Source organism: Coregonus clupeaformis, chromosome 30 (assembly GCF_020615455.1).
Source record: "Coregonus clupeaformis isolate EN_2021a chromosome 30, ASM2061545v1, whole genome shotgun sequence".
NCBI lineage: Eukaryota > Metazoa > Chordata > Actinopteri > Salmoniformes > Salmonidae > Coregonus > Coregonus clupeaformis.
Window position 1 is genome coordinate 43386893 of NC_059221.1, and position 10156 is coordinate 43397048.

The following is a 10156-nucleotide window of genomic DNA, read 5'->3' on the forward strand; positions in this document are numbered from 1 at the left end:
GCAGGAATGTAGCTCAGTTGATAGAGCATGGCGTTTGTAACGCCAGGGTTGTGGGTTCGATTCCCACGGGGGGCCAGTATATAAAAAAAAAAATGTATTCACTAACTGTAAGTCGCTCTGGATAAGAGTGTCTGCTAAATGACTAAAATGTAAATGTAATGATTTGGTTGGGTCTAATTGTGTTGCTGTCCTGGGGCTCTGTGGGGTCTGTTTGTGTTTGTGAACAGAGCCCCTGGCCCAGGTCTTCTCCAAGTTCATCTCTCTGTAGGTGATGGATTTGTTATGGAAGGTTTGGGAATCGCTTCCTTTTAAGTGGTTATAGAATTTAACGGCTCTTTTCTGGATTTTTATAATTAACGGGTATCGTCCTAATTCTGCTCTGCATGCATTATTTGATATTTTTCGTTGTACACAGTGGATATTTTTGCAGAATTCTGCATGCAGTCTCAATTTGGTGTTTGTCCCATTTTGTGAATTCTTGGTTGGTGAGCGGAACCCAGACCTCACAACCATAAAGGGCAATGGGTTCTATAACTGATTCAAGTATTTTTAGCCAGATCCTAATTGGTATGTCGAATTTTATGTTCCTTTTGATGGCATAGAAGGCCCTTCTTGCCTTGTCTCTCAGATCATTCACAGCTTTGTGGAAGTTTCCTGTGGTGCTGATGTTTAGGCCGAGGTATGTATAGTTTTTTGTGTTCTCTAGGGCAACGGTGTCTAGATGGAATTTGTATTTGTGGTCCTGGCAACTGGACCTTTTTTGGAACACCATTATTTTTGTCTTACTAAGATTTACTGTCAGGGCCCAGGTCTGACAGAATCTGTGCAGAAGATCTAGGTGCTGTTTTAGGCCCTCCTTGGTTGGTGACAGAAGCACCAGATCATCAGCAAACATTAGACATTTGACTTCAGATTCTAGTAGGGTGAGGCTGGGTGCTGCAGACTGTTCTAGTGCCCTCGCCAATTCGTTGATATATATGTTGAAGAGGGTGGGGCTTAAACTGCATCCCTGTCTCACCCCACGGCCCTGTGGAAAGAAATGTGTGTGTTTTTTTGCCAATTTTAACCTCACACTTCTTGTTTGTGTACGTGGATTTTATAATGTCGTATGTTTTTCCGCCAACACCATTTTCCATCAATTTGTATAGCAGACCCTCATGCCAAATTGAGTCAAAAGCCTTTTTGAAATCAACAAAGCATGAGAAGACTTTGCCTATGTTTTGGTTTGTTTGTCAATTAGGGTGTGCAGGGTGAATACGTGGTCTGTCGTACAGTAATTTGGTAAAAAGCCAATTTGACATTTGCTCAGTACATTGTTTTCACTGAGGAAATGAACTAGTCTGCTGTTAATGATAATGCAGAGGATTTTCCCAAGGTTGCTGTTGACGCATATCCCACGGTAGTTATTGGGGTCAAATTTGTCTCCACCTTTGTGGATTGGGGTGATCCGTCCTTGGTTCCAAATATTGGGGAAGATGCCAGAGCTAAGGATGATGTTAAAGAGTTTATGAATAGCCAATTGGAATTTGTGGTGTGTATATTTGATCATTTCATTGAGGATACCATCAACGCCACATCAACACCTTTTTGGGTTGGAGGGTTTGTATTTTGTCCTGTAGTTCATTCAATGTAATTGGATAATCAAGTGGGTTCTGGTAGTCTTTAATAGCTGATTCTAAGATTTGCATTTGATCATGTATATTTTTTTGCCGTTTGTTCTTTGTTATAGGGCCAAAAAGATTGGAGAAGTGGTTTACCCATACATCTCCGTTTTGGATAGATAGCTCTTCGTGTTGTTTGTTTCAGTGTTTTCCAATTTTCCCAGAATTGGTTGGAGTCTATGGATTCTCCAATTACATTGAGCTGATTTCTGACGTGCTGTTCCTTCTTTTTCCGTAGTGTATTTCTGTATTGTTTTAGTGATTCACCATAGTGAAGTCGTAGGCTCAGGTTTTCTGGGTCTCTATGTTTTTGGTTGGATAGGTTTCTCAATTTCTTTCTTAGGTTTTTGCATTCTTCATCAAACCATTTGTCATTGTTGTTACTTTTCTTCGGTTTTCTGTTAGAGATTTTTAGATTTGATAGGGAAGCTGAGAGGTCAAATATACTGTTTAGGTTTTCTACTGCCAAGTTTACACCTTCACTATTTTATTTTTTATTTTTTTTATTTCACCTTTATTTAACCAGGTAAACCAGTTGAGAACAGGTTCTCATTTACAACTGCGACCTGGCCAAGATAAAGCAAAGCAGTGCAATAAAAACAACACAGAGTTACATATGGGGTAAAAAAACATAAAGTCAAAAATACAACAGAAAATATATATACAGTGTGTGCAAATGTAGCAAGTTATGGAGGTAAGGCAATAAATAGGCTATAGTGCAGAATAATTACAATAGTATTAACACTGGAATGCTAGATGTGCAAGAGATTATGTGCAAATAGAGATACTGGGGTGCAAAAGAGCAAAATAAATAACAATATAGGGATGAGGTAGTTGGGTGGGCTAATTTCAGATGGGCTGTGTACAGGTGCAGTGATCGGTAAGGTGCTCTGACAACTGATGCTTAAAGTTATTGAGGGAGATAAGAGTCTCCAGCTTCAGAGATTTTTGCAATTCGTTCCAGTCATTGGCAGCAGAGAACTGGAAGGAATGGCGGCCAAAGGAGGTGTTGGCTTTGGGAATGACCAGTGAGATATACCTGCTGGAGCGCAGACTATGGGTGGGTGCTGCTATGGTGACCAATGAGCTAAGATAAGGCGGGGATTTGCCTAGCAGTGATTTATAGATGGCCTGGAGCCAGTGGGTTTGACGACGAACATGTAGTGAGGACCAGCCAACAAGAGCGTACAGGTCACAGTGGTGGGTAGTGTATGGGGCTTTGGAGACAAAACGGATGGCACTGTGATAGACTACATCCAATTTGCTGAGTAGAGTGTTGGAGGCTATTTTGTAAATGACATCGCCGAAGTCAAGGATCGGTAGGATAGTCAGTTTTACGAGGGCATGTTTGGCAGCATGAGTGAAGGAGGCTTTGTTGCGAAATAGGAAGCCGATTCTAGATTTAACTTTGGATTGGAGATTCTTTATGTGAGTCTGGAAGTTGAGTTTACAGTCTAACCAGACACCTAGGTATTTGTAGTTGTCCACATACTCTAGGTCAGACCCGTCGAGAGTAGTGATTCTAGTCGGGTGGGCGGGTGCCAGCAGCGTTCGATTGAAAAGCATGCATTTAGTTTTACTAGTGTTTAAGAGCAGTTGGAGGCTACTGAAGGATTGTTGTATGGCATTGAAGCTCGTTTGGAGGTTTGTTAACACAGTGTCCAATGAAGGGCCAGATGTATACAAAATGGTGTCGTCTGCGTAGAGGTGGATCTGAGAGTCACCAGCAGCAAGAGCGACATCATTGATATACACGGAGAAAAGTGTCGGCCCAAGAATTGAACCCTGTGGCACCCCCATAGAGACTGCCATAGGTCCAGACAACAGGCCCTCCGATTTGACACACTGAACTCTATCTGAGAAGTAGTTGGTGAACCAGGCGAGGCAGTCATTTGAGAAACCAAGGTGGATTACAGTGGAACGTTTTGTCCAGGAAGTTGTCTAAAAGGGATTGAATTTGTTGTTGCCTAATTGTTTTTTGGTAGGTTTTGACACTACTTTCCTTCCATCTATAGCATTTCTTAATATTATTCAGTTCCTTTGGCTTTGATGCCTCATGATTGAGATTGCTCTGTTCAAGTAGACTGTGATTTTGCTGTGGTCTGATAGGGGTGTCAGTGGGCTGACTGTGAACGCTCTGAGAGACTCTGGGTTGAGGTCAGTGATAAAGTAGTCTACAGTACTACTGCCAAGAGATGAGCTATAGGTGTACCTACCATAGGAGTCCCCTCGAAGCCTACCATTGACTATGTACAGACCCAGCGTGAGACAGAGCTGCAGGAGTTGTGACCCATTTTTGTTGGTTATGTTGTCATAGTTGTGCCTAGGGGGGCATATGGGGGAGGGAATGCTGTCACCTCCAGGTAGGTACTTGTCCCCCTGTGTGCTGAGGGTGTCAGGTTCATGTCCAGTTCTGGCATTTATCTCTGACCGGGCCCTGCCAGCGCCATCAATAAACAAGCCATATTGACCTCCGACCAGGCGCTGCCAGCGCCATCAATAAACAAGCCATATTGACCTCCGACCAGGCGCTGCCAGCACCATCAATAAACAAGCCATATTGACCTCCGACCAGGCGCTGCCAGCACCATCAATAAACAAGCCATATTGACCTCCGACCAGGCGCTGCCAGCACCATCAATAAACAAGCCATATTGACCTCCGACCAGGCGCTGCCAGCACCATCAATAAACAAGCCATATTGACCTCCGACCAGGCGCTGCCAGCACCATCAATAAACAAGCCATATTGACCTCCGACCAGGCGCTGCCAGCGCCATCAATAAACAAGCCATATTGACCTCCGACCAGGCGCTGCCAGCACCATCAATAAACAAGCCATATTGGTCAAATGATCCACAGTTACATGTCCTTAAAAACTGCCTGTAACAAAAAACAGAACTTGAGCGTGCATAACTATTCACCCCCCCAAAGTCAATACTTTGTAGAGCCATCTTTTGCAGCAATTACAGCTGCAAGTCTCTTGGGGTATGTCTATATAAGCTTGGCACATCTAGCCACTGGGATTTTTGGCCATTCTTCAAGGCAAAACCGCTCCAGCTCCTTCAAGTTGGATGGGTTCCGCTGGTGTACAGCAATCTTTAAGTCATACCACAGATTCTCAATTGGATTGAGGTCTGGGCTTTGACTAGGCCATTCCAAGACATTTAAATGTTTCCCCTTAAACCACTCGAGTGTTGCTTTAGCAGTATGCTTAGGGTCATTGTCCTGCTGGAAGGTGAACCTCCGTCCCAGTCTCAAATCTCTGGAGACTGAAACAGGTTTCCCTCAAGAATTTCCCTGTATTTAGCGCCATCCATCATTCCTTCAATTCTGACCAGTTTCCCAGTCCCTGCCGATGACATAGCGTTTTCCTTGATGGCCAAAAAGCTCAATTTTAGTCTCATCTGACCAGAGTACCTTCTTCCATATGTTTGGGGAGTCTCCCACATGCCTTTTGGCGAACACCAAATGTGTTTGCTTATTTTTTTCTTTAAGCAATGGCTTTTTTCTGGCCACTCTTCCGTAAAGCTCAGCTCTGTGGAGTGTACAGCTTAAAGTGGTCCTATGGACAGATACTCCAATCTCCGCTGTGGAGCTTTGCAGCTCCTTCAAGGTTATCTTTGGTCTCTTTGTTGCCTCTCTGATTAATGCTCTCCTTGCCTGGTCCATGAGTTTTGGTGTCCTCTCTTGGCAGGTTTGTTGTGGTGCCATATTCTTTCAAATTTTTAATAATGGATGTAATGGTGCTCCATGGGATGTTCAAAGTTTGATATGTTTTTATAACCCAACCCTGATCTGTACTTCTCCACAACTTTGTTCCTGACCTGTTTGGAGAGCTCCTTGGTCTTCATGGTGCCGCTTGCTTGGTGGTGCCCCTTGCTTAGTGGGGTTGCAGACTCTGGGGGCCTTTCAGAACAGGTGTATATATACTGAGATCATGTGACAGATCATGTGACACTTAGATTGCACACAGGTGGACTTTATTTAACTAATTATGTGAAATCTGCAGATTAACTCCTGTTTATTGCTGCAGATTAACTCCTGTTTATTTGATGCAATTCCATTCGCTCAGTTCAGCCATTAGTATGAGCTGTCCTCCCCTCAGCAGCCTCCATGGATTGGATTGTATGTAAAGAAGTCACCCAGAGTTGACGTGGGCCATCATTCAAACAAAGAGATGCCTCCCTGGCCACCAGTGCATATTTCCAAACTATGTTTGCATATAATGACAATAAATTCTACAAACTATACTGGTGTTCTTTTGTCCATTGCACCCGAATTAACAATGTCCATTGAGAACACAACGACTACACCATTTAGCTATAGCTACAGTGGGGGAAAAAAGTATTTAGTCAGCCACCAATTGTGCAAGTTCTCCCACTTAAAAAGATGAGAGGCCTGTAATTTTCATCATAGGTACACGTCAACTATGACAGACAAATTGAGAAAAAAAAATCCAGAAAATCACATTGTAGGGTTTTTAATGAATTTATTTGCAAATTATTGTTATGATTTAACTGGATAAGAACCCAAATGCAGACAAGTACACCAAGCCAGAGAAGTATTAACAGGTTTATTTACAATGTTTAAAGTCCAGGTTTCCAAATATATGGGAAGAGCAAGTCCAGGTACAGGGAGGGTAACAGATCCAGATCAGGGCAGGTGTGGTACCGTAATGTCCTAGTGTCCGTGGTGAGTCCAAAAGAGAGGTCCGGTAATGGAGAGCAGGATGGTGGTGGCAGGAGTGAAGCGGAGGCAGGAGTCAGGTTCCAAATATCTGTGGCACAGGAGAAAAAGTAAAAAGAACAGACCAAAAACACAAGAGCAAAAATAACCAGGTTGAGTCGGCAGCGAGACTAACATGGTCGTCTTGACTATGATCTGACGATGAGTGGTAAGTTTGACCGGGTCTTAAAGGCTGAGGTGATATGGTGAATGAGCTGCAGCTGGAACCCTGACTCCCGCACACCAGACTTCACTCCTGCAATCAAGGACAGACAGAGGGGAGGGAGAGAGCAGAGAGAGCTACCTATCAGCAGTAGGCCTAACAGTACCCCCCTCTACGGACGCCACCTGGCGGCCGACGGGTTTATCGGGATGTAACCTATGAAACTCTCGGACCAGATCAGGATCCACAATGAAGCTCCTGGGCACCCAGGAACGTTCCTCGGGACCATAACCCTCCCAATCCACCAGGTACTGGAAACCACGACCTCGGCGGCGAACATCCAGAAGTCGCCGGACAGTGTAGACCGGACCCCCACCCACGATCTTGGGCGGAGGAGGGGGACGAGAGGGCGGGCACAAAGGGCTAACCGACACAGGCTTAATCTGGGAAACATGAAAGGTGGAATGAACCCGTAGAGAGGCAGGAAGCTGTAGCTTAACCGCGCAGGGGTTAACAATAGACAGTATCTTGAACGGTCCTATAAAACGAGGCGCCATCTTCTTAGACTCCACCTTCAATGGAAGGTCCCGTGACTTCAGCCATACCTCTTGACCAGGAGAGTAACCGGGAGCCTGGGACCGGTGACGGTTGGCTTGCCTCTGCATGTACGCCGAAGCTCGGGACAGAGCTACCCTGGCCTTCCTCCAGACCTTGAAGCAGCGGCGCATGTGGGACTGCACCGAGGGTACCGCAAGTTCCCTCTCTTGGGAAGGGAACAGGGGAGGTTGATAACCCAGAGCACACAGAAAAGGAGACAAACCAGAGGAAGCGTTAGTCAAGGTGTTATGAGCATATTCCACCCAGGGGAGCATGGAGCTCCATGACCCAGGGTTAGACCCAGTGACACAGCCGAAGAGCGGTCTCCATCTCCTGGTTCGCTCTCTCGGCTTGCCCGTTGGTCTGGGGGTGATATCCAGAGGACAGGCTGGATGTAATGCCCAAAGCTTTACAGAAAGCTTTCCACACCTGGGAGACAAACTGGGGACCCCTGTCAGAGACAATATCCGTGGGTAGACCATGAGAGCGGAACACATGTTCAACCAAAATATCAGCCGTCTCTCTGGCAGTGGGCAGTTTAGGTAGGGCCAAAAAATGAGCGAACTTAGAAAAACGATCAATCACCGTAAGAATGACAGTCTTACCAGATGAGGGGAAGTCCAGTGACAAAATCCATAGCGATATGCGACCAGGGCCGGCTGGGTATAGGTAGAGGTCGTAGATGACCAGCGCTGGCCTGGGTGGAGTTTTTACTTCGTGCACATACCGTACAAGCAGCAATGAAGGCTCGAGTGTCCGCCTCCATCGTGGCCCACCAGAACTTCCGTCGCACAAAGTCAAGGGTCCGCGAAACTCCAGGGTGACAGGTAAGGGGAGACGAGTGAGCCCACTGAAGTACCTGGGAGCGAGCAGACTCAGGGACAAACATCCGGTTAGGAGGACCCCTCCCAGGGTCAGCTTGATGATGTTGAGCCTGTCTAACAATCCCCTCGATGTCACATGTGATGACTGCAATACTGCAGGTAGGAGGCAAAATGGGTTCAGGGTTACTACCAGTATCAACAGCCGAATGAACACGAGACAGGGCGTCAGGCTTGACGTTGCGTGACCCAGGACGGTAAGACAGAGAAAAATTGAATCTCCCAAAAAATAGTGCCCACCTGGCTTGACGGGGGTTGAGCTGCTTCGCTGACTGGAGGTAAGCCAGATTCTTATGATCCGTCCAAACGATGAAGGGTTGTTCCGCCCCCTCCAACCAATGTCGCCACTCCTCGAGAGCCAGCTTAACGGCGAGCAGTTCACGATTTCCAACATCATAATTCCTCTCTGCCTGAGAAAGTTTCCTTGAGAGAAAAGCACAGGGATGCAGTTTGTTATCTTCAGGAGAACGTTGTGACAACACTGCACCTACCCCAGTGTCGGATGCATCCACCTCCACGACAAACTGGCGGTCGGGGTCCGGCTGCATCAGAATGGGAGCCGAGGCGAAGCGATGTTTCAGTTCTTCGAACGCTGATTCGGCCCCTTCATTCCAAGCGAACGGTCGTGAGATGGAGGTGAGAGCGGTGAGTGGCGCCGCAATGCGGCTGTAGTCCTTGATGAACCTCCTATAGAAGTTCGCAAACCCCAGGAATCGTTGAAGTTGTTTGCGGGTAGAGGGAGCTGGCCAGTCCGTGACAGCAGAGATCTTAGCTGGGTCCATCCGCAGCTCCCCCTGAGCTATGATGTAACCCAAAAAAGAGGTCTCAGACACATGAAATTCACATTTCTCCATCTTCACAAACAGTTTGTTCTCCAACAACCTTTGCAACACCTGGCGCACATGCAGTTCATGTTCCTGGGAGGACTCTGAGAAAATCAAGATATCATCCAGATAGACAAAAACAAACCGATTCAACATGTCCCGAAGGACATCATTGACTAGTGCCTGAAAAACAGCAGGGGCATTAGACAACCCAAAAGGCATAACCCGATACTCAAAATGTCCCAAGGGGTGTGTTGAAGGCAGTCTTCCATTCATCACCCTTACGAATGCGCACCAGGTGATACGCATTTCGTAGATCCAGTTTCGTAAAGATGGTAGCACCATGAAGGAGGGGAAAAGCAGAATTAATCAAAGGCAGAGAATACTTGTTCTTAATGGTGATGTTGTTAAGTCCACGGTAATCAATACAGGGTCTGAGGGTCTTATCCTTCTTAGCAACAAAAAAAATCCCGCTCCTACAGGTGACGAGGAAGGACGCATAATACCTGCCGCCAAGGAGTCCCGAATGTAGTTCTCCATAGCCTCCGTCTCCGGCCGGGAGAGATTGTACAGGCGACTGCTGGGGGAGCGGGGCTCCTGGCTGGAGGTCAATGGCGCAGTCGTAAGGCCGGTGAGGAGGAAGAGAAGTAGCTCTGTGTTTGCAGAAAACGGATGCCAGGTCATGATACACGTCAGGAACAGCAGAAAGATCCATGGACTCCAGTGGAGGTTGAGGCACAGTACTGGCAGGAGTCTGAGCAGAACACAAACAATTCACATGACAAAATGTGCTCCATGAAACAATGCTACCTGTCACCCAATCAATGTGTGGATTGTGTTTTTATGAGCCAGGGGATACCAAGGACCAGGGGAGTCTGTGGGCAGTCGATAATATGGAATTGAATGTTCTCCTGATGATTTCCCGACACTCTAAGACAAACAGGAACAGTCTGATGGGTAATGCGGGTCAACAATTGTCCATTTAGACCCTTAGCCTGCAGCGGACAGTCCATAGGAACAGTCTCCAAATCCATTTGTTGAGCCCACTCTCTATCCAAAAAGCTTTCGTCGGCACCAGAGTCAATCAGCGCACTAACAGAGAAATTCTGGGACTGCCACTGGAGGGATGCCTGGAGCAGAATGCGGGGAGAAGAGGAAGAATCCGCTGCTCGGCTCACCAAAACTTCTCCCATAAATGATGAGCCGGCCCTTTTCCCGGACGAACTGGGCAGGAAGGAACGAAATGACCAGCTTCTCCACAATACAGGCAGACCCGAGCCTGAATACGACGTGCACGCTCCTC